A 22,359-nucleotide genomic window follows, 5' to 3' on the forward strand; every position below is an offset into this window, starting at 1 on the left:
AAGTCTCGCGCACCAGATGCCTTTTAAACACCTTCCTTATTCGCCTGCCCGCAGCGCTCTCGCTTTCCACCGCCCGCGCGCTGACCGGCACTCTCTCTCAGACACACATGGTATTTCGGCCAGTTGCCAAGAACTCCGGAAAGCAGCTTCTGCCGAAGGAGGCTCGCCTCTTGCGGTTACCCTCTCCGAACTCCGGAATCGAGGCTTCTGCCTTTCTTGCTCTTAATGCAAGCGGAAAGCTTCTGCACTGTGTCTAGCGAGGAGAACGTGTGACAGGACAGCACATGTTTGTGCAGTATACCCCTGCCACTGATGTAAGCCCGAATTTGCAACACCCTATGCCACTCATGGTGTGACAGGTTTCTGTGCTGCGCAGGGCATTTCTCTGCATCTGGAAGTAAAGGGAAATAGCAATTGTTGTCGCAGAGAGCAGCAACAGCAGTAGGGAGCAGCAGAAGGAAGTAGTGATCTTACTTCTTCCACACGACAACTAGCTACTAATCAGCAAGCGTGCGAGTGGCAGACGCTTTCCACTTGCAGTCTGAAAGTCTCGCGCACCAGATGCCTTTTAAACACCTTCCTTATTCGCCTGCCCGCAGCGCTCTCGCTTTCCACCGCCCGCGCGCTGACCGGCACTCTCTCTCAGACACACATGGTATTTCGGCCGGTTGCCAAGAACTCCGGAAAGCAGCTTCTGCCGAAGGAGGCTCGCCTCTTGCGATTACCCTCTCCGAACTCCGGAATCGAGGCTTCTGCCTTTCTTGCTCTTAATGCAAGCGGAAAGCTTCTGCACTGTGTCTAGCGAGGAGAACGTGTGACAGGACAGCACATGTTTGTGCAGTATACCCCTGCCACTGATGTAAGCCCGAATTTGCAACACCCTATGCCACTCATGGTGTGACAGGTTTCTGTGCTGGGCAGGGCATTTCTCTGCATCTGGAAGTAAAGGGAAAGAGCAATTGTTGTCGCAGAGAGCAGCAACAGCAGTAGGGAGCAGCAGAAGGAAGTAGTGATCTTACTTCTTCCACACGACAACTAGCTACTAATCAGCAAGCGTGCGAGTGGCAGACGCTTTCCACTTGCAGTCTGAAAGTCTCGCGCACCAGATGCCTTTTAAACACCTTCCTTATTCGCCTGCCCGCAGCGCTCTCGCTTTCCACCGCCCGCGCGCTGACCGGCACTCTCTCTCAGACACACATGGTATTTCGGCTGGTTGCCAAGAACTCCGGAAAGCAGCTTCTGCCGAAGGAGGCTCGCCTCTTGCGGTTACCCTCTCCGAACTCCGGAATCGAGGCTTCTGCCTTTCTTGCTCTTAGAGCAAGCGGAAAGCTTCTGCACTGTGTCTAGCGAGGAGAACGTGTGACAGTACAGCACATGTTTGTGCAGTATACCCCTGCCACTGATGTAAGCCCGAATTTGCAACACCCTATGCCACTCATGGTGTGACAGGTTTCTGTGCTGCGCAGGGCATTTCTCTGCATCTGGAAGTAAAGGGAAATAGCAATTGTTGTCGCAGAGAGCAGCAACAGCAGTAGGGAGCAGCAGAAGGAAGTAGTGATCTTACTTCTTCCACAAGACAACTAGCTACTAATCAGCAAGCGTGCGAGTGGCAGACGCTTTCCACTTGCAGTCTGAAAGTCTCGCGCACCAGATGCCTTTTAAACACCTTCCTTATTCGCCTGCCCGCAGCGCTCTCGCTTTCCACCGCCCGCGCGCTGACCGGCACTCTCTCTCAGACACACATGGTATTTCGGCCGGTTGCCAAGAACTCCGGAAAGCAGCTTCTGCCGAAGGAGGCTCGCCTCTTGCGGTTACCCTCTCCGAACTCTGGAATCGAGGCTTCTGCCTTTCTTGCTCTTAGAGCAAGCGGAAAGCTTCTGCACTGTGTCTAGCGAGGAGAACGTGTGACAGGACAGCACATGTTTGTGCAGTATACCCCTGCCACTGATGTAAGCCCGAATTTGCAACACCCTATGCCACTCATGGTGTGACAAGTTTCTGTGCTGCGCAGGGCATTTCTCTGCATCTGGAAGTAAAGGGAAATAGCAATTGTTGTCGCAGAGAGCAGCAACAGCAGTAGGGAGCAGCAGAAGGAAGTAGTGATCTTACTTCTTCCACACGACAACTAGCTACTAATCAGCAAGCGTGCGAGTGGCAGACGCTTTCCACTTGCAGTCTGAAAGTCTCGCGCACCAAATGCCTTTTAAACACCTTCCTTATTCGCCTGCCCGCAGCGCTCTCGCTTTCCACCGCCCGCGCGCTGACCGGCACTCTCTCTCAGACACACATGGTATTTCGGCCGGTTGCCAAGAACTCCGGAAAGCAGCTTCTGCCGAAGGAGGCTCGCCTCTTGCGGTTACCCTCTCCGAACTCCGGAATCGAGGCTTCTGCCTTTCTTGCTCTTAATGCAAGCGGAAAGCTTCTGCACTGTGTCTAGCGAGGAGAACGTGTGACAGGACAGCACATGTTTGTGCAGTATACCCCTGCCACTGATGTAAGCCCGAATTTGCAACACCCTATGCCACTCATGGTGTGACAGGTTTCTGTGCTGGGCAGGGCATTTCTCTGCATCTGGAAGTAAAGGGAAAGAGCAATTGTTGTCGCAGAGAGCAGCAACAGCAGTAGGGAGCAGCAGAAGGAAGTAGTGATCTTACTTCTTCCACACGACAACTAGCTACTAATCAGCAAGCGTGCGAGTGGCAGACGCTTTCCACTTGCAGTCTGAAAGTCTCGCGCACCAGATGCCTTTTAAACACCTTCCTTATTCGCCTGCCCGCAGCGCTCTCGCTTTCCACCGCCCGCGCGCTGACCGGCACTCTCTCTCAGACACACATGGTATTTCGGCTGGTTGCCAAGAACTCCGGAAAGCAGCTTCTGCCGAAGGAGGCTCGCCTCTTGCGGTTACCGTCTCCGAACTCCGGAATCGAGGCTTCTGCCTTTCTTGCTCTTAGAGCAAGCGGAAAGCTTCTGCACTGTGTCTAGCGAGGAGAACGTGTGACAGGACAGCACATGTTTGTGCAGTATACCCCTGCCACTGATGTAAGCCCGAATTTGCAACACCCCATGCCACTCATGGTGTGACAGGTTTCTGTGCTGCGCAGGGCATTTCTCTGCATCTGGAAGTAAAGGGAAAGAGCAATTGTTGTCGCAGAGAGCAGCAACAGCAGTAGGGAGCAGCAGAAGGAAGTAGTGATCTTACTTCTTCCACACGACAACTAGCTACTAATCAGCAAGCGTGCGAGTGGCAGACGCTTTCCACTTGCAGTCTGAAAGTCTCGCGCACCAGATGCCTTTTAAACACCTTCCTTATTCGCCTGCCCGCAGCGCTCTCGCTTTCCACCGCCCGCGCGCTGACCGGCACTCTCTCTCAGACACACATGGTATTTCGGCCGGTTGCCAAGAACTCCGGAAAGCAGCTTCTGCCGAAGGAGGCTCGCCTCTTGCGGTTACCCTCTCCGAACTCCGGAATCGAGGCTTCTGCCTTTCTTGCTCTTAATGCAAGCGGAAAGCTTCTGCACTGTGTCTAGCGAGGAGAACGTGTGACAGTACAGCACATGTTTGTGCAGTATACCCCTGCCACTGATGTAAGCCCGAATTTGCAACACCCTATGCCACTCATGGTGTGACAGGTTTCTGTGCTGCGCAGGGCATTTCTCTGCATCTGGAAGTAAAGGGAAATAGCAATTGTTGTCGCAGAGAGCAGCAACAGCAGTAGGGAGCAGCAGAAGGAAGTAGTGATCTTACTTCTTCCACACGACAACTAGCTACTAATCAGCAAGCGTGCGAGTGGCAGACGCTTTCCACTTGCAGTCTGAAAGTCTCGCGCACCAGATGCCTTTTAAACACCTTCCTTATTCGCCTGCCCGCAGCGCTCTCGCTTTCCACCGCCCGCGCGCTGACCGGCACTCTCTCTCAGACACACATGGTATTTCGGCCGGTTGCCAAGAACTCCGGAAAGCAGCTTCTGCCGAAGGAGGCTCGCCTCTTGCGGTTACCCTCTCCGAACTCCAGAATCGAGGCTTCTGCCTTTCTTGCTCTTAGAGCAAGCGGAAAGCTTCTGCACTGTGTCTAGCGAGGAGAACGTGTGACAGGACAGCACATGTTTGTGCAGTATACCCCTGCCACTGATGTAAGCCCGAATTTGCAACACCCTATGCCACTCATGGTGTGACAGGTTTCTGTGCTGCGCAGGGCATTTCTCTGCATCTGGAAGTAAAGGGAAAGAGCAATTGTTGTCGCAGAGAGCAGCAACAGCAGTAGGGAGCAGCAGAAGGAAGTAGTGATCTTACTTCTTCCACACGACAACTAGCTACTAATCAGCAAGCGTGCGAGTGGCAGACGCTTTCCACTTGCAGTCTGAAAGTCTCGCGCACCAGATGCCTTTTAAACACCTTCCTTATTCGCCTGCCCGCAGCGCTCTCGCTTTCCACCGCCCGCGCGCTGACCGGCACTCTCTCTCAGACACACATGGTATTTCGGCCGGTTGCCAAGAACTCCGGAAAGCAGCTTCTGCCGAAGGAGGCTCGCCTCTTGCGGTTACCCTCTCCGAACTCCGGAATCGAGGCTTCTGCCTTTCTTGCTCTTAGAGCAAGCGGAAAGCTTCTGCACTGTGTCTAGCGAGGAGAACGTGTGACAGGACAGCACATGTTTGTGCAGTATACCCCTGCCACTGATGTAAGCCCGAATTTGCAACACCCTATGCCACTCATGGTGTGACAGGTTTCTGTGCTGCGCAGGGCATTTCTCTGCATCTGGAAGTAAAGGGAAATAGCAATTGTTGTCGCAGAGAGCAGCAACAGCAGTAGGGAGCAGCAGAAGGAAGTAGTGATCTTACTTCTTCCACACGACAACTAGCTACTAATCAGCAAGCGTGCGAGTGGCAGACGCTTTACACTTGCAGTCTGAAAGTCTCGCGCACCAGATGCCTTTTAAACACCTTCCTTATTCGCCTGTCCGCAGCGCTCTCGCTTTCCACCGCCCGCGCGCTGACCGGCACTCTCTCTCAGACACACATGGTATTTCGGCCGGTTGCCAAGAACTCCGGAAAGCAGCTTCTGCCGAAGGAGGCTCGCCTCTTGCGGTTACCCTCTCCGAACTCCGGAATCGAGGCTTCTGCCTTTCTTGCTCTTAATGCAAGCGGAAAGCTTCTGCACTGTGTCTAGCGAGGAGAACGTGTGACAGGACAGCACATGTTTGTGCAGTATACCCCTGCCACTGATGTAAGCCCGAATTTGCAACACCCTATGCCACTCATGGTATGACAGGTTTCTGTGCTGCGCAGGGCATTTCTCTGCATCTGGAAGTAAAGGGAAAGAGCAATTGTTGTCGCAGAGAGCAGCAACAGCAGTAGGGAGCAGAAGGAAGTAGTGATCTTACTTCTTCCACACGACAACTAGCTACTAATCAGCAAGCGTGCGAGTGGCAGACGCTTTCCACTTGCAGTCTGAAAGTCTCGCGCACCAGATGCCTTTTAAACACCTTCCTTATTCGCCTGCCCGCAGCGCTCTCGCTTTCCACCGCCCGCTCGCTGACCGGCACTCTCTCTCAGACACACATGGTATTTCGGCCGGTTGCCAAGAACTCCGGAAAGCAGCTTCTGCCGAAGGAGGCTCGCCTCTTGCGGTTACCCTCTCCGAACTCCGGAATCGAGGCTTCTGCCTTTCTTGCTCTTAATGCAAGCGGAAAGCTTCTGCACTGTGTCTAGCGAGGAGAACGTGTGACAGTACAGCACATGTTTGTGCAGTATACCCCTGCCACTGATGTAAGCCCGAATTTGCAACACCCTATGCCACTCATGGTGTGACAGGTTTCTGTGCTGCGCAGGGCATTTCTCTGCATCTGGAAGTAAAGGGAAATAGCAATTGTTGTCGCAGAGAGCAGCAACAGCAGTAGGGAGCAGCAGAAGGAAGTAGTGATCTTACTTCTTCCACAAGACAACTAGCTACTAATCAGCAAGCGTGCGAGTGGCAGACGCTTTCCACTTGCAGTCTGAAAGTCTCGCGCACCAGATGCCTTTTAAACACCTTCCTTATTCGCCTGCCCGCAGCGCTCTCGCTTTCCACCGCCCGCGCCCTGACCGGCACTCTCTCTCAGACACACATGGTATTTCGGCCGGTTGCCAAGAACTCCGGAAAGCAGCTTCTGCCGAAGGAGGCTCGCCTCTTGCGGTTACCCTCTCCGAACTCTGGAATCGAGGCTTCTGCCTTTCTTGCTCTTAGAGCAAGCGGAAAGCTTCTGCACTGTGTCTAGCGAGGAGAACGTGTGACAGGACAGCACATGTTTGTGCAGTATACCCCTGCCACTGATGTAAGCCCGAATTTGCAACACCCTATGCCACTCATGGTGTGACAAGTTTCTGTGCTGCGCAGGGCATTTCTCTGCATCTGGAAGTAAAGGGAAAGAGCAATTGTTGTCGCAGAGAGCAGCAACAGCAGTAGGGAGCAGCAGAAGGAAGTAGTGATCTTACTTCTTCCACACGACAACTAGCTACTAATCAGCAAGCGTGCGAGTGGCAGACGCTTTCCACTTGCAGTCTGAAAGTCTCGCGCACCAGATGCCTTTTAAACACCTTCCTTATTCGCCTGCCCGCAGCGCTCTCGCTTTCCACCGCCCGCGCGCTGACCGGCACTCTCTCTCAGACACACATGGTATTTCGGCCAGTTACCAAGAACTCCGGAAAGCAGCTTCTGCCGAAGGAGGCTCGCCTCTTGCGGTTACCCTCTCCGAACTCCGGAATCGAGGCTTCTGCCTTTCTTGCTCTTAATGCAAGCGGAAAGCTTCTGCACTGTGTCTAGCGAGGAGAACGTGTGACAGGACAGCACATGTTTGTGCAGTATACACCTGCCACTGATGTAAGCCCGAATTTGCAACACCCTATGCCACTCATGGTGTGACAGGTTTCTGTGCTGCGCAGGGCATTTCTCTGCATCTGGAAGTAAAGGGAAATAGCAATTGTTGTCGCAGAGAGCAGCAACAGCAGTAGGGAGCAGCAGAAGGAAGTAGTGATCTTACTTCTTCCACAAGACAACTAGCTACTAATCAGCAAGCGTGCGAGTGGCAGACGCTTTCCACTTGCAGTCTGAAAGTCTCGCGCACCAGATGCCTTTTAAACACCTTCCTTATTCGCCTGCCCGCAGCGCTCTCGCTTTCCACCGCCCGCGCGCTGACCGGCACTCTCTCTCAGACACACATGGTATTTCGGCCGGTTGCCAAGAACTCCGGAAAGCAGCTTCTGCCGAAGGAGGCTCGCCTCTTGCGGTTACCCTCTCCGAACTCCGGAATCGAGGCTTCTGCCTTTCTTGCTCTTAATGCAAGCGGAAAGCTTCTGCACTGTGTCTAGCCAGGAGAACGTGTGACAGGACAGCACATGTTTGTGCAGTATACCCCTGCCACTGATGTAAGCCCGAATTTGCAACACCCTATGCCACTCATGGTGTGACAGGTTTCTGTGCTGGGCAGGGCATTTCTCTGCATCTGGAAGTAAAGGGAAAGAGCAATTGTTGTCGCAGAGAGCAGCAACAGCAGTAGGGAGCAGCAGAAGGAAGTAGTGATCTTACTTCTTCCACACGACAACTAGCTACTAATCAGCAAGCATGCGAGTGGCAGACGCTTTCCACTTGCAGTCTGAAAGTCTCGCGCACCAGATGCCTTTTAAACACCTTCCTTATTCGCCTGCCCGCAGCGCTCTCGCTTTCCACCGCCCGCGCGCTGACCGGCACTCTCTCTCAGACACACATGGTATTTCGGCCGGTTGCCAAGAACTCCGGAAAGCAGCTTCTGCCGAAGGAGGCTCGCCTCTTGCGGTTACCCTCTCCGAACTCCGGAATCGAGGCTTCTGCCTTTCTTGCTCTTAGAGCAAGCGGAAAGCTTCTGCACTGTGTCTAGCGAGGAGAACGTGTGACAGGACAGCACATGTTTGTGCAGTATACCCCTGCCACTGATGTAAGCCCGAATTTGCAACACCCCATGCCACTCATGGTGTGACAGGTTTCTGTGCTGCGCAGGGCATTTCTCTGCATCTGGAAGTAAAGGGAAAGAGCAATTGTTGTCGCAGAGAGCAGCAACAGCAGTAGGGAGCAGCAGAAGGAAGTTGTGATCTTACTTCTTCCACACGACAACTAGCTACTAATCAGCAAGCGTGCGAGTGGCAGACGCTTTCCACTTGCAGTCTGAAAGTCTCGCGCACCAGATGCCTTTTAAACACCTTCCTTATTCGCCTGCCCGCAGCGCTCTCGCTTTCCACCGCCCGCGCGCTGACCGGCACTCTCTCTCAGACACACATGGTATTTCGGCCGGTTGCCAAGAACTCCGGAAAGCAGCTTCTGCCGAAGGAGGCTCGCCTCTTGCGGTTACCCTCTCCGAACTCCGGAATCGAGGCTTCTGCCTTTCTTGCTCTTAATGCAAGCGGAAAGCTTCTGCACTGTGTCTAGCGAGGAGAACGTGTGACAGTACAGCACATGTTTGTGCAGTATACCCCTGCCACTGATGTAAGCCCGAATTTGCAACACCCTATGCCACTCATGGTGTGACAGGTTTCTGTGCTGCGCAGGGCATTTCTCTGCATCTGGAAGTAAAGGGAAAGAGCAATTGTTGTCGCAGAGAGCAGCAACAGCAGTAGGGAGCAGCAGAAGGAAGTAGTGATCTTACTTCTTCCACACGACAACTAGCTACTAATCAGCAAGCGTGCGAGTGGCAGACGCTTTCCACTTGCAGTCTGAAAGTCTCGCGCACCAGATGCCTTTTAAACACCTTCCTTATTCGCCTGCCCGCAGCGCTCTCGCTTTCCACCGCCCGCGCGCTGACCGGCACTCTCTCTCAGACACACATGGTATTTCGGCCGGTTGCCAAGAACTCCGGAAAGCAGCTTCTGCCGAAGAAGGCTCGCCTCTTGCGGTTACCCTCTCCGAACTCCGGAATCGAGGCTTCTGCCTTTCTTGCTCTTAGAGCAAGCGGAAAGCTTCTGCACTGTGTCTAGCCAGGAGAACGTGTGACAGGACAGCACATGTTTGTGCAGTATACCCCTGCCACTGATGTAAGCCCGAATTTGCAACACCCTATGCCACTCATGGTGTGACAGGTTTCTGTGCTGGGCAGGGCATTTCTCTGCATCTGGAAGTAAAGGGAAAGAGCAATTGTTGTCGCAGAGAGCAGCAACAGCAGTAGGGAGCAGCAGAAGGAAGTAGTGATCTTACTTCTTCCACACGACAACTAGCTACTAATCAGCAAGCGTGCGAGTGGCAGACGCTTTCCACTTGCAGTCTGAAAGTCTCGCGCACCAGATGCCTTTTAAACACCTTCCTTATTCGCCTGTCCGCAGCGCTCTCGCTTTCCACCGCCCGCGCGCTGACCGGCACTCTCTCTCAGACACACATGGTATTTCGGCCGGTTGCCAAGAACTCCGGAAAGCAGCTTCTGCCGAAGGAGGCTCGCCTCTTGCGGTTACCCTCTCCGAACTCCGGAATCGAGGCTTCTGCCTTTCTTGCTCTTAATGCAAGCGGAAAGCTTCTGCACTGTGTCTAGTGAGGAGAACGTGTGACAGTACAGCACATGTTTGTGCAGTATACCCCTGCCACTGATGTAAGCCCGAATTTGCAACACCCTATGCCACTCATGGTGTGACAGGTTTCTGTGCTGCGCAGGGCATTTCTCTGCATCTGGAAGTAAAGGGAAAGAGCAATTGTTGTCGCAGAGAGCAGCAACAGCAGTAGGGAGCAGCAGAAGGAAGTAGTGATCTTACTTCTTCCACACGACAACTAGCTACTAACCAGCAAGCGTGCGAGTGGCAGACGCTTTCCACTTGCAGTCTGAAAGTCTCGCGCACCAGATGCCTTTTAAACACCTTCCTTATTCGCCTGCCCGCAGCGCTCTCGCTTTCCACCGCCCGCGCGCTGACCGGCACTCTCTCTCAGACACACATGGTATTTCGGCCGGTTGCCAAGAACTCCGGAAAGCAGCTTCTGCCGAAGGAGGCTCGCCTCTTGCGGTTACCCTCTCCGAACTCCGGAATCGAGGCTTCTGCCTTTCTTGCTCTTAATGCAAGCGGAAAGCTTCTGCACTGTGTCTAGCGAGGAGAACGTGTGACAGTACAGCACATGTTTGTGCAGTATACCCCTGCCACTGATGTAAGCCCGAATTTGCAACACCCTATGCCACTCATGGTGTGACAGGTTTCTGTGCTGCGCAGGGCATTTCTCTGCATCTGGAAGTAAAGGGAAAGAGCAATTGTTGTCGCAGAGAGCAGCAACAGCAGTAGGGAGCAGCAGAAGGAAGTAGTGATCTTACTTCTTCCACACGACAACTAGCTACTAATCAGCAAGCGTGCGAGTGGCAGACGCTTTCCACTTGCAGTCTGAAAGTCTCGCGCACCAGATGCCTTTTAAACACCTTCCTTATTCGCCTGCCCGCAGCGCTCTCGCTTTCCACCGCCCGCGCGCTGACCGGCACTCTCTCTCAGACACACATGGTATTTCGGCCGGTTGCCAAGAACTCCGGAAAGCAGCTTCTGCCGAAGAAGGCTCGCCTCTTGCGGTTACCCTCTCCGAACTCCGGAATCGAGGCTTCTGCCTTTCTTGCTCTTAGAGCAAGCGGAAAGCTTCTGCACTGTGTCTAGCGAGGAGAACGTGTGACAGGACAGCACATGTTTGTGCAGTATACCCCTGCCACTGATGTAAGCCCGAATTTGCAACACCCTATGCCACTCATGGTGTGACAGGTTTCTGTGCTGGGCAGGGCATTTCTCTGCATCTGGAAGTAAAGGGAAAGAGCAATTGTTGTCGCAGAGAGCAGCAACAGCAGTAGGGAGCAGCAGAAGGAAGTAGTGATCTTACTTCTTCCACACGACAACTAGCTACTAATCAGCAAGCGTGCGAGTGGCAGACGCTTTCCACTTGCAGTCTGAAAGTCTCGCGCACCAGATGCCTTTTAAACACCTTCCTTATTCGCCTGTCCGCAGCGCTCTCGCTTTCCACCGCCCGCGCGCTGACCGGCACTCTCTCTCAGACACACATGGTATTTCGGCCGGTTGCCAAGAACTCCGGAAAGCAGCTTCTGCCGAAGGAGGCTCGCCTCTTGCGGTTACCCTCTCCGAACTCCGGAATCGAGGCTTCTGCCTTTCTTGCTCTTAATGCAAGCGGAAAGCTTCTGCACTGTGTCTAGTGAGGAGAACGTGTGACAGTACAGCACATGTTTGTGCAGTATACCCCTGCCACTGATGTAAGCCCGAATTTGCAACACCCTATGCCACTCATGGTGTGACAGGTTTCTGTGCTGCGCAGGGCATTTCTCTGCATCTGGAAGTAAAGGGAAAGAGCAATTGTTGTCGCAGAGAGCAGCAACAGCAGTAGGGAGCAGCAGAAGGAAGTAGTGATCTTACTTCTTCCACACGACAACTAGCTACTAACCAGCAAGCGTGCGAGTGGCAGACGCTTTCCACTTGCAGTCTGAAAGTCTCGCGCACCAGATGCCTTTTAAACACCTTCCTTATTCGCCTGCCCGCAGCGCTCTCGCTTTCCACCGCCCGCGCGCTGACCGGCACTCTCTCTCAGACACACATGGTATTTCGGCCGGTTGCCAAGAACTCCGGAAAGCAGCTTCTGCCGAAGGAGGCTCGCCTCTTGCGGTTACCCTCTCCGAACTCCGGAATCGAGGCTTCTGCCTTTCTTGCTCTTAATGCAAGCGGAAAGCTTCTGCACTGTGTCTAGCGAGGAGAACGTGTGACAGGACAGCACATGTTTGTGCAGTATACCCCTGCCACTGATGTAAGCCCGAATTTGCAACACCCTATGCCACTCATGGTGTGACAGGTTTCTGTGCTGGGCAGGGCATTTCTCTGCATCTGGAAGTAAAGGGAAAGAGCAATTGTTGTCGCAGAGAGCAGCAACAGCAGTAGGGAGCAGCAGAAGGAAGTAGTGATCTTACTTCTTCCACACGACAACTAGCTACTAATCAGCAAGCGTGCGAGTGGCAGACGCTTTCCACTTGCAGTCTGAAAGTCTCGCGCACCAGATGCCTTTTAAACACCTTCCTTATTCGCCTGCCCGCAGCGCTCTCGCTTTCCACCGCCCGCGCGCTGACCGGCACTCTCTCTCAGACACACATGGTATTTCGGCTGGTTGCCAAGAACTCCGGAAAGCAGCTTCTGCCGAAGGAGGCTCGCCTCTTGCGGTTACCCTCTCCGAACTCCGGAATCGAGGCTTCTGCCTTTCTTGCTCTTAATGCAAGCGGAAAGCTTCTGCACTGTGTCTAGCGAGGAGAACGTGTGACAGGACAGCACATGTTTGTGCAGTATACCCCTGCCACTGATGTAAGCCCGAATTTGCAACACCCTATGCCACTCATGGTGTGACAGGTTTCTGTGCTGCGCAGGGCATTTCTCTGCATCTGGAAGTAAAGGGAAAGAGCAATTGTTGTCGCAGAGAGCAGCAACAGCAGTAGGGAGCAGCAGAAGGAAGTAGTGATCTTACTTCTTCCACACGACAACTAGCTACTAATCAGCAAGCGTGCGAGTGGCAGACGCTTTCCACTTGCAGTCTGAAAGTCTCGCGCACCAGATGCCTTTTAAACACCTTCCTTATTCGCCTGCCCGCAGCGCTCTCGCTTTCCACCGCCCGCGCGCTGACCGGCACTCTCTCTCAGACACACATGGTATTTCGGCCGGTTGCCAAGAACTCCGGAAAGCAGCTTCTGCCGAAGGAGGCTCGCCTCTTGCGATTACCCTCTCCGAACTCCGGAATCGAGGCTTCTGCCTTTCTTGCTCTTAATGCAAGCGGAAAGCTTCTGCACTGTGTCTAGCGAGGAGAACGTGTGACAGGACAGCACATGTTTGTGCAGTATACCCCTGCCACTGATGTAAGCCCGAATTTGCAACACCCTATGCCACTCATGGTGTGACAGGTTTCTGTGCTGGGCAGGGCATTTCTCTGCATCTGGAAGTAAAGGGAAAGAGCAATTGTTGTCGCAGAGAGCAGCAACAGCAGTAGGGAGCAGCAGAAGGAAGTAGTGATCTTACTTCTTCCACACGACAACTAGCTACTAATCAGCAAGCGTGCGAGTGGCAGACGCTTTCCACTTGCAGTCTGAAAGTCTCGCGCACCAGATGCCTTTTAAACACCTTCCTTATTCGCCTGCCCGCAGCGCTCTCGCTTTCCACCGCCCGCGCGCTGACCGGCACTCTCTCTCAGACACACATGGTATTTCGGCTGGTTGCCAAGAACTCCGGAAAGCAGCTTCTGCCGAAGGAGGCTCGCCTCTTGCGGTTACCCTCTCCGAACTCCGGAATCGAGGCTTCTGCCTTTCTTGCTCTTAGAGCAAGCGGAAAGCTTCTGCACTGTGTCTAGCGAGGAGAACGTGTGACAGTACAGCACATGTTTGTGCAGTATACCCCTGCCACTGATGTAAGCCCGAATTTGCAACACCCTATGCCACTCATGGTGTGACAGGTTTCTGTGCTGCGCAGGGCATTTCTCTGCATCTGGAAGTAAAGGGAAATAGCAATTGTTGTCGCAGAGAGCAGCAACAGCAGTAGGGAGCAGCAGAAGGAAGTAGTGATCTTACTTCTTCCACAAGACAACTAGCTACTAATCAGCAAGCGTGCGAGTGGCAGACGCTTTCCACTTGCAGTCTGAAAGTCTCGCGCACCAGATGCCTTTTAAACACCTTCCTTATTCGCCTGCCCGCAGCGCTCTCGCTTTCCACCGCCCGCGCGCTGACCGGCACTCTCTCTCAGACACACATGGTATTTCGGCCGGTTGCCAAGAACTCCGGAAAGCAGCTTCTGCCGAAGGAGGCTCGCCTCTTGCGGTTACCCTCTCCGAACTCTGGAATCGAGGCTTCTGCCTTTCTTGCTCTTAGAGCAAGCGGAAAGCTTCTGCACTGTGTCTAGCGAGGAGAACGTGTGACAGGACAGCACATGTTTGTGCAGTATACCCCTGCCACTGATGTAAGCCCGAATTTGCAACACCCTATGCCACTCATGGTGTGACAAGTTTCTGTGCTGCGCAGGGCATTTCTCTGCATCTGGAAGTAAAGGGAAATAGCAATTGTTGTCGCAGAGAGCAGCAACAGCAGTAGGGAGCAGCAGAAGGAAGTAGTGATCTTACTTCTTCCACACGACAACTAGCTACTAATCAGCAAGCGTGCGAGTGGCAGACGCTTTCCACTTGCAGTCTGAAAGTCTCGCGCACCAAATGCCTTTTAAACACCTTCCTTATTCGCCTGCCCGCAGCGCTCTCGCTTTCCACCGCCCGCGCGCTGACCGGCACTCTCTCTCAGACACACATGGTATTTCGGCCGGTTGCCAAGAACTCCGGAAAGCAGCTTCTGCCGAAGGAGGCTCGCCTCTTGCGGTTACCCTCTCCGAACTCCGGAATCGAGGCTTCTGCCTTTCTTGCTCTTAATGCAAGCGGAAAGCTTCTGCACTGTGTCTAGCGAGGAGAACGTGTGACAGGACAGCACATGTTTGTGCAGTATACCCCTGCCACTGATGTAAGCCCGAATTTGCAACACCCTATGCCACTCATGGTGTGACAGGTTTCTGTGCTGGGCAGGGCATTTCTCTGCATCTGGAAGTAAAGGGAAAGAGCAATTGTTGTCGCAGAGAGCAGCAACAGCAGTAGGGAGCAGCAGAAGGAAGTAGTGATCTTACTTCTTCCACACGACAACTAGCTACTAATCAGCAAGCGTGCGAGTGGCAGACGCTTTCCACTTGCAGTCTGAAAGTCTCGCGCACCAGATGCCTTTTAAACACCTTCCTTATTCGCCTGCCCGCAGCGCTCTCGCTTTCCACCGCCCGCGCGCTGACCGGCACTCTCTCTCAGACACACATGGTATTTCGGCTGGTTGCCAAGAACTCCGGAAAGCAGCTTCTGCCGAAGGAGGCTCGCCTCTTGCGGTTACCCTCTCCGAACTCCGGAATCGAGGCTTCTGCCTTTCTTGCTCTTAGAGCAAGCGGAAAGCTTCTGCACTGTGTCTAGCGAGGAGAACGTGTGACAGGACAGCACATGTTTGTGCAGTATACCCCTGCCACTGATGTAAGCCCGAATTTGCAACACCCCATGCCACTCATGGTGTGACAGGTTTCTGTGCTGCGCAGGGCATTTCTCTGCATCTGGAAGTAAAGGGAAAGAGCAATTGTTGTCGCAGAGAGCAGCAACAGCAGTAGGGAGCAGCAGAAGGAAGTAGTGATCTTACTTCTTCCACACGACAACTAGCTACTAATCAGCAAGCGTGCGAGTGGCAGACGCTTTCCACTTGCAGTCTGAAAGTCTCGCGCACCAGATGCCTTTTAAACACCTTCCTTATTCGCCTGCCCGCAGCGCTCTCGCTTTCCACCGCCCGCGCGCTGACCGGCACTCTCTCTCAGACACACATGGTATTTCGGCCGGTTGCCAAGAACTCCGGAAAGCAGCTTCTGCCGAAGGAGGCTCGCCTCTTGCGGTTACCCTCTCCGAACTCCGGAATCGAGGCTTCTGCCTTTCTTGCTCTTAGAGCAAGCGGAAAGCTTCTGCACTGTGTCTAGCGAGGAGAACGTGTGACAGGACAGCACATGTTTGTGCAGTATACCCCTGCCACTGATGTAAGCCCGAATTTGCAACACCCTATGCCACTCATGGTGTGACAGGTTTCTGTGCTGCGCAGGGCATTTCTCTGCATCTGGAAATAAAGGGAAATAGCAATTGTTGTCGCAGAGAGCAGCAACAGCAGTAGGGAGCAGCAGAAGGAAGTAGTGATCTTACTTCTTCCACAAGACAACTAGCTACTAATCAGCAAGCGTGCGAGTGGCAGACGCTTTCCACTTGCAGTCTGAAAGTCTCGCGCACCAGATGCCTTTTAAACACCTTCCTTATTCGCCTGCCCGCAGCGCTCTCGCTTTCCACCGCCCGCGCCCTGACCGGCACTCTCTCTCAGACACACATGGTATTTCGGCCGGTTGCCAAGAACTCCGGAAAGCAGCTTCTGCCGAAGGAGGCTCGCCTCTTGCGGTTACCCTCTCCGAACTCCGGAATCGAGGCTTCTGCCTTTCTTGCTCTTAGAGCAAGCGGAAAGCTTCTGCACTGTGTCTAGCGAGGAGAACGTGTGACAGGACAGCACATGTTTGTGCAGTATACCCCTGCCACTGATGTAAGCCCGAATTTGCAACACCCTATGCCACTCATGGTGTGACAAGTTTCTGTGCTGCGCAGGGCATTTCTCTGCATCTGGAAGTAAAGGGAAAGAGCAATTGTTGTCGCAGAGAGCAGCAACAGCAGTAGGGAGCAGCAGAAGGAAGTAGTGATCTTACTTCTTCCACACGACAACTAGCTACTAATCAGCAAGCGTGCGAGTGGCAGACGCTTTCCACTTGCAGTCTGAAAGTCTCGCGCACCAGATGCCTTTTAAACACCTTCCTTATTCGCCTGCCCGCAGCGCTCTCGCTTTCCACCGCCCGCGCGCTGACCGGCACTCTCTCTCAGACACACATGGTATTTCGGCCAGTTGCCAAGAACTCCGGAAAGCAGCTTCTGCCGAAGGAGGCTCGCCTCTTGCGGTTACCCTCTCCGAACTCCGGAATCGAGGCTTCTGCCTTTCTTGCTCTTAATGCAAGCGGAAAGCTTCTGCACTGTGTCTAGCGAGGAGAACGTGTGACAGGACAGCACATGTTTGTGCAGTATACCCCTGCCACTGATGTAAGCCCGAATTTGCAACACCCTATGCCACTCATGGTGTGACAGGTTTCTGTGCTGCGCAGGGCATTTCTCTGCATCTGGAAGTAAAGGGAAATAGCAATTGTTGTCGCAGAGAGCAGCAACAGCAGTAGGGAGCAGCAGAAGGAAGTAGTGATCTTACTTCTTCCACAAGACAACTAGCTACTAATCAGCAAGCGTGCGAGTGGCAGACGCTTTCCACTTGCAGTCTGAAAGTCTCGCGCACCAGATGCCTTTTAAACACCTTCCTTATTCGCCTGCCCGCAGCGCTCTCGCTTTCCACCGCCCGCGCGCTGACCGGCACTCTCTCTCAGACACACATGGTATTTCGGCCGGTTGCCAAGAACTCCGGAAAGCAGCTTCTGCCGAAGGAGGCTCGCCTCTTGCGGTTACCCTCTCCGAACTCCGGAATCGAGGCTTCTGCCTTTCTTGCTCTTAATGCAAGCGGAAAGCTTCTGCACTGTGTCTAGCCAGGAGAATGTGTGACAGGACAGCACATGTTTGTGCAGTATACCCCTGCCACTGATGTAAGCCCGAATTTGCAACACCCTATGCCACTCATGGTGTGACAGGTTTCTGTGCTGCGCAGGGCATTTCTCTGCATCTGGAAATAAAGGGAAATAGCAATTGTTGTCGCAGAGAGCAGCAACAGCAGTAGGGAGCAGCAGAAGGAAGTAGTGATCTTACTTCTTCCACAAGACAACTAGCTACTAATCAGCAAGCGTGCGAGTGGCAGACGCTTTCCACTTGCAGTCTGAAAGTCTCGCGCACCAGATGCCTTTTAAACACCTTCCTTATTCGCCTGCCCGCAGCGCTCTCGCTTTCCACCGCCCGCGCCCTGACCGGCACTCTCTCTCAGACACACATGGTATTTCGGCCGGTTGCCAAGAACTCCGGAAAGCAGCTTCTGCCGAAGGAGGCTCGCCTCTTGCGGTTACCCTCTCCGAACTCCGGAATCGAGGCTTCTGCCTTTCTTGCTCTTAGAGCAAGCGGAAAGCTTCTGCACTGTGTCTAGCGAGGAGAACGTGTGACAGGACAGCACATGTTTGTGCAGTATACCCCTGCCACTGATGTAAGCCCGAATTTGCAACACCCTATGCCACTCATGGTGTGACAAGTTTCTGTGCTGCGCAGGGCATTTCTCTGCATCTGGAAGTAAAGGGAAAGAGCAATTGTTGTCGCAGAGAGCAGCAACAGCAGTAGGGAGCAGCAGAAGGAAGTAGTGATCTTACTTCTTCCACACGACAACTAGCTACTAATCAGCAAGCGTGCGAGTGGCAGACGCTTTCCACTTGCAGTCTGAAAGTCTCGCGCACCAGATGCCTTTTAAACACCTTCCTTATTCGCCTGCCCGCAGCGCTCTCGCTTTCCACCGCCCGCGCGCTGACCGGCACTCTCTCTCAGACACACATGGTATTTCGGCCAGTTGCCAAGAACTCCGGAAAGCAGCTTCTGCCGAAGGAGGCTCGCCTCTTGCGGTTACCCTCTCCGAACTCCGGAATCGAGGCTTCTGCCTTTCTTGCTCTTAATGCAAGCGGAAAGCTTCTGCACTGTGTCTAGCGAGGAGAACGTGTGACAGGACAGCACATGTTTGTGCAGTATACCCCTGCCACTGATGTAAGCCCGAATTTGCAACACCCTATGCCACTCATGGTGTGACAGGTTTCTGTGCTGCGCAGGGCATTTCTCTGCATCTGGAAGTAAAGGGAAATAGCAATTGTTGTCGCAGAGAGCAGCAACAGCAGTAGGGAGCAGCAGAAGGAAGTAGTGATCTTACTTCTTCCACAAGACAACTAGCTACTAATCAGCAAGCGTGCGAGTGGCAGACGCTTTCCACTTGCAGTCTGAAAGTCTCGCGCACCAGATGCCTTTTAAACACCTTCCTTATTCGCCTGCCCGCAGCGCTCTCGCTTTCCACCGCCCGCGCGCTGACCGGCACTCTCTCTCAGACACACATGGTATTTCGGCCGGTTGCCAAGAACTCCGGAAAGCAGCTTCTGCCGAAGGAGGCTCGCCTCTTGCGGTTACCCTCTCCGAACTCCGGAATCGAGGCTTCTGCCTTTCTTGCTCTTAATGCAAGCGGAAAGCTTCTGCACTGTGTCTAGCCAGGAGAATGTGTGACAGGACAGCACATGTTTGTGCAGTATACCCCTGCCACTGATGTAAGCCCGAATTTGCAACACCCTATGCCACTCATGGTGTGACAGGTTTCTGTGCTGGGCAGGGCATTTCTCTGCATCTGGAAGTAAAGGGAAAGAGCAATTGTTGTCGCAGAGAGCAGCAACAGCAGTAGGGAGCAGCAGAAGGAAGTAGTGATCTTACTTCTTCCACACGACAACTAGCTACTAATCAGCAAGCGTGCGAGTGGCAGACGCTTTCCACTTGCAGTCTGAAAGTCTCGCGCACCAGATGCCTTTTAAACACCTTCCTTATTCGCCTGCCCGCAGCGCTCTCGCTTTCCACCGCCCGCGCGCTGACCGGCACTCTCTCTCAGACACACATGGTATTTCGGCCGGTTGCCAAGAACTCCGGAAAGCAGCTTCTGCCGAAGGAGGCTCGCCTCTTGCGGTTACCCTCTCCGAACTCCGGAATCGAGGCTTCTGCCTTTCTTGCTCTTAGAGCAAGCGGAAAGCTTCTGCACTGTGTCTAGCGAGGAGAACGTGTGACAGTACAGCACATGTTTGTGCAGTATACCCCTGCCACTGATGTAAGCCCGAATTTGCAACACCCTATGCCACTCATGGTGTGACAGGTTTCTGTGCTGCGCAGGGCATTTCTCTGCATCTGGAAGTAAAGGGAAATAGCAATTGTTGTCGCAGAGAGCAGCAACAGCAGTAGGGAGCAGCAGAAGGAAGTAGTGATCTTACTTCTTCCACAAGACAACTAGCTACTAATCAGCAAGCGTGCGAGTGGCAGACGCTTTCCACTTGCAGTCTGAAAGTCTCGCGCACCAGATGCCTTTTAAACACCTTCCTTATTCGCCTGCCCGCAGCGCTCTCGCTTTCCACCGCCCGCGCGCTGACCGGCACTCTCTCTCAGACACACATGGTATTTCGGCCGGTTGCCAAGAACTCCGGAAAGCAGCTTCTGCCGAAGGAGGCTCGCCTCTTGCGGTTACCCTCTCCGAACTCTGGAATCGAGGCTTCTGCCTTTCTTGCTCTTAGAGCAAGCGGAAAGCTTCTGCACTGTGTCTAGCGAGGAGAACGTGTGACAGGACAGCACATGTTTGTGCAGTATACCCCTGCCACTGATGTAAGCCCGAATTTGCAACACCCTATGCCACTCATGGTGTGACAAGTTTCTGTGCTGCGCAGGGCATTTCTCTGCATCTGGAAGTAAAGGGAAATAGCAATTGTTGTCGCAGAGAGCAGCAACAGCAGTAGGGAGCAGCAGAAGGAAGTAGTGATCTTACTTCTTCCACACGACAACTAGCTACTAATCAGCAAGCGTGCGAGTGGCAGACGCTTTCCACTTGCAGTCTGAAAGTCTCGCGCACCAAATGCCTTTTAAACACCTTCCTTATTCGCCTGCCCGCAGCGCTCTCGCTTTCCACCGCCCGCGCGCTGACCGGCACTCTCTCTCAGACACACATGGTATTTCGGCCGGTTGCCAAGAACTCCGGAAAGCAGCTTCTGCCGAAGGAGGCTCGCCTCTTGCGGTTACCCTCTCCGAACTCCGGAATCGAGGCTTCTGCCTTTCTTGCTCTTAATGCAAGCGGAAAGCTTCTGCACTGTGTCTAGCGAGGAGAACGTGTGACAGGACAGCACATGTTTGTGCAGTATACCCCTGCCACTGATGTAAGCCCGAATTTGCAACACCCTATGCCACTCATGGTGTGACAGGTTTCTGTGCTGGGCAGGGCATTTCTCTGCATCTGGAAGTAAAGGGAAAGAGCAATTGTTGTCGCAGAGAGCAGCAACAGCAGTAGGGAGCAGCAGAAGGAAGTAGTGATCTTACTTCTTCCACACGACAACTAGCTACTAATCAGCAAGCGTGCGAGTGGCAGACGCTTTCCACTTGCAGTCTGAAAGTCTCGCGCACCAGATGCCTTTTAAACACCTTCCTTATTCGCCTGCCCGCAGCGCTCTCGCTTTCCACCGCCCGCGCGCTGACCGGCACTCTCTCTCAGACACACATGGTATTTCGGCTGGTTGCCAAGAACTCCGGAAAGCAGCTTCTGCCGAAGGAGGCTCGCCTCTTGCGGTTACCCTCTCCGAACTCCGGAATCGAGGCTTCTGCCTTTCTTGCTCTTAGAGCAAGCGGAAAGCTTCTGCACTGTGTCTAGCGAGGAGAACGTGTGACAGGACAGCACATGTTTGTGCAGTATACCCCTGCCACTGATGTAAGCCCGAATTTGCAACACCCCATGCCACTCATGGTGTGACAGGTTTCTGTGCTGCGCAGGGCATTTCTCTGCATCTGGAAGTAAAGGGAAAGAGCAATTGTTGTCGCAGAGAGCAGCAACAGCAGTAGGGAGCAGCAGAAGGAAGTAGTGATCTTACTTCTTCCACACGACAACTAGCTACTAATCAGCAAGCGTGCGAGTGGCAGACGCTTTCCACTTGCAGTCTGAAAGTCTCGCGCACCAGATGCCTTTTAAACACCTTCCTTATTCGCCTGCCCGCAGCGCTCTCGCTTTCCACCGCCCGCGCGCTGACCGGCACTCTCTCTCAGACACACATGGTATTTCGGCCGGTTGCCAAGAACTCCGGAAAGCAGCTTCTGCCGAAGGAGGCTCGCCTCTTGCGGTTACCCTCTCCGAACTCCGGAATCGAGGCTTCTGCCTTTCTTGCTCTTAGAGCAAGCGGAAAGCTTCTGCACTGTGTCTAGCGAGGAGAACGTGTGACAGGACAGCACATGTTTGTGCAGTATACCCCTGCCACTGATGTAAGCCCGAATTTGCAACACCCTATGCCACTCATGGTGTGACAGGTTTCTGTGCTGCGCAGGGCATTTCTCTGCATCTGGAAATAAAGGGAAATAGCAATTGTTGTCGCAGAGAGCAGCAACAGCAGTAGGGAGCAGCAGAAGGAAGTAGTGATCTTACTTCTTCCACAAGACAACTAGCTACTAATCAGCAAGCGTGCGAGTGGCAGACGCTTTCCACTTGCAGTCTGAAAGTCTCGCGCACCAGATGCCTTTTAAACACCTTCCTTATTCGCCTGCCCGCAGCGCTCTCGCTTTCCACCGCCCGCGCCCTGACCGGCACTCTCTCTCAGACACACATGGTATTTCGGCCGGTTGCCAAGAACTCCGGAAAGCAGCTTCTGCCGAAGGAGGCTCGCCTCTTGCGGTTACCCTCTCCGAACTCCGGAATCGAGGCTTCTGCCTTTCTTGCTCTTAGAGCAAGCGGAAAGCTTCTGCACTGTGTCTAGCGAGGAGAACGTGTGACAGGACAGCACATGTTTGTGCAGTATACCCCTGCCACTGATGTAAGCCCGAATTTGCAACACCCTATGCCACTCATGGTGTGACAAGTTTCTGTGCTGCGCAGGGCATTTCTCTGCATCTGGAAGTAAAGGGAAAGAGCAATTGTTGTCGCAGAGAGCAGCAACAGCAGTAGGGAGCAGCAGAAGGAAGTAGTGATCTTACTTCTTCCACACGACAACTAGCTACTAATCAGCAAGCGTGCGAGTGGCAGACGCTTTCCACTTGCAGTCTGAAAGTCTCGCGCACCAGA

This window comes from Cyanistes caeruleus, unplaced genomic scaffold (genome assembly GCF_971803275.1).
Source record: "Cyanistes caeruleus unplaced genomic scaffold, bCyaCae1.hap1.1 HAP1_SCAFFOLD_108, whole genome shotgun sequence".
Classification (NCBI taxonomy): domain Eukaryota; kingdom Metazoa; phylum Chordata; class Aves; order Passeriformes; family Paridae; genus Cyanistes; species Cyanistes caeruleus.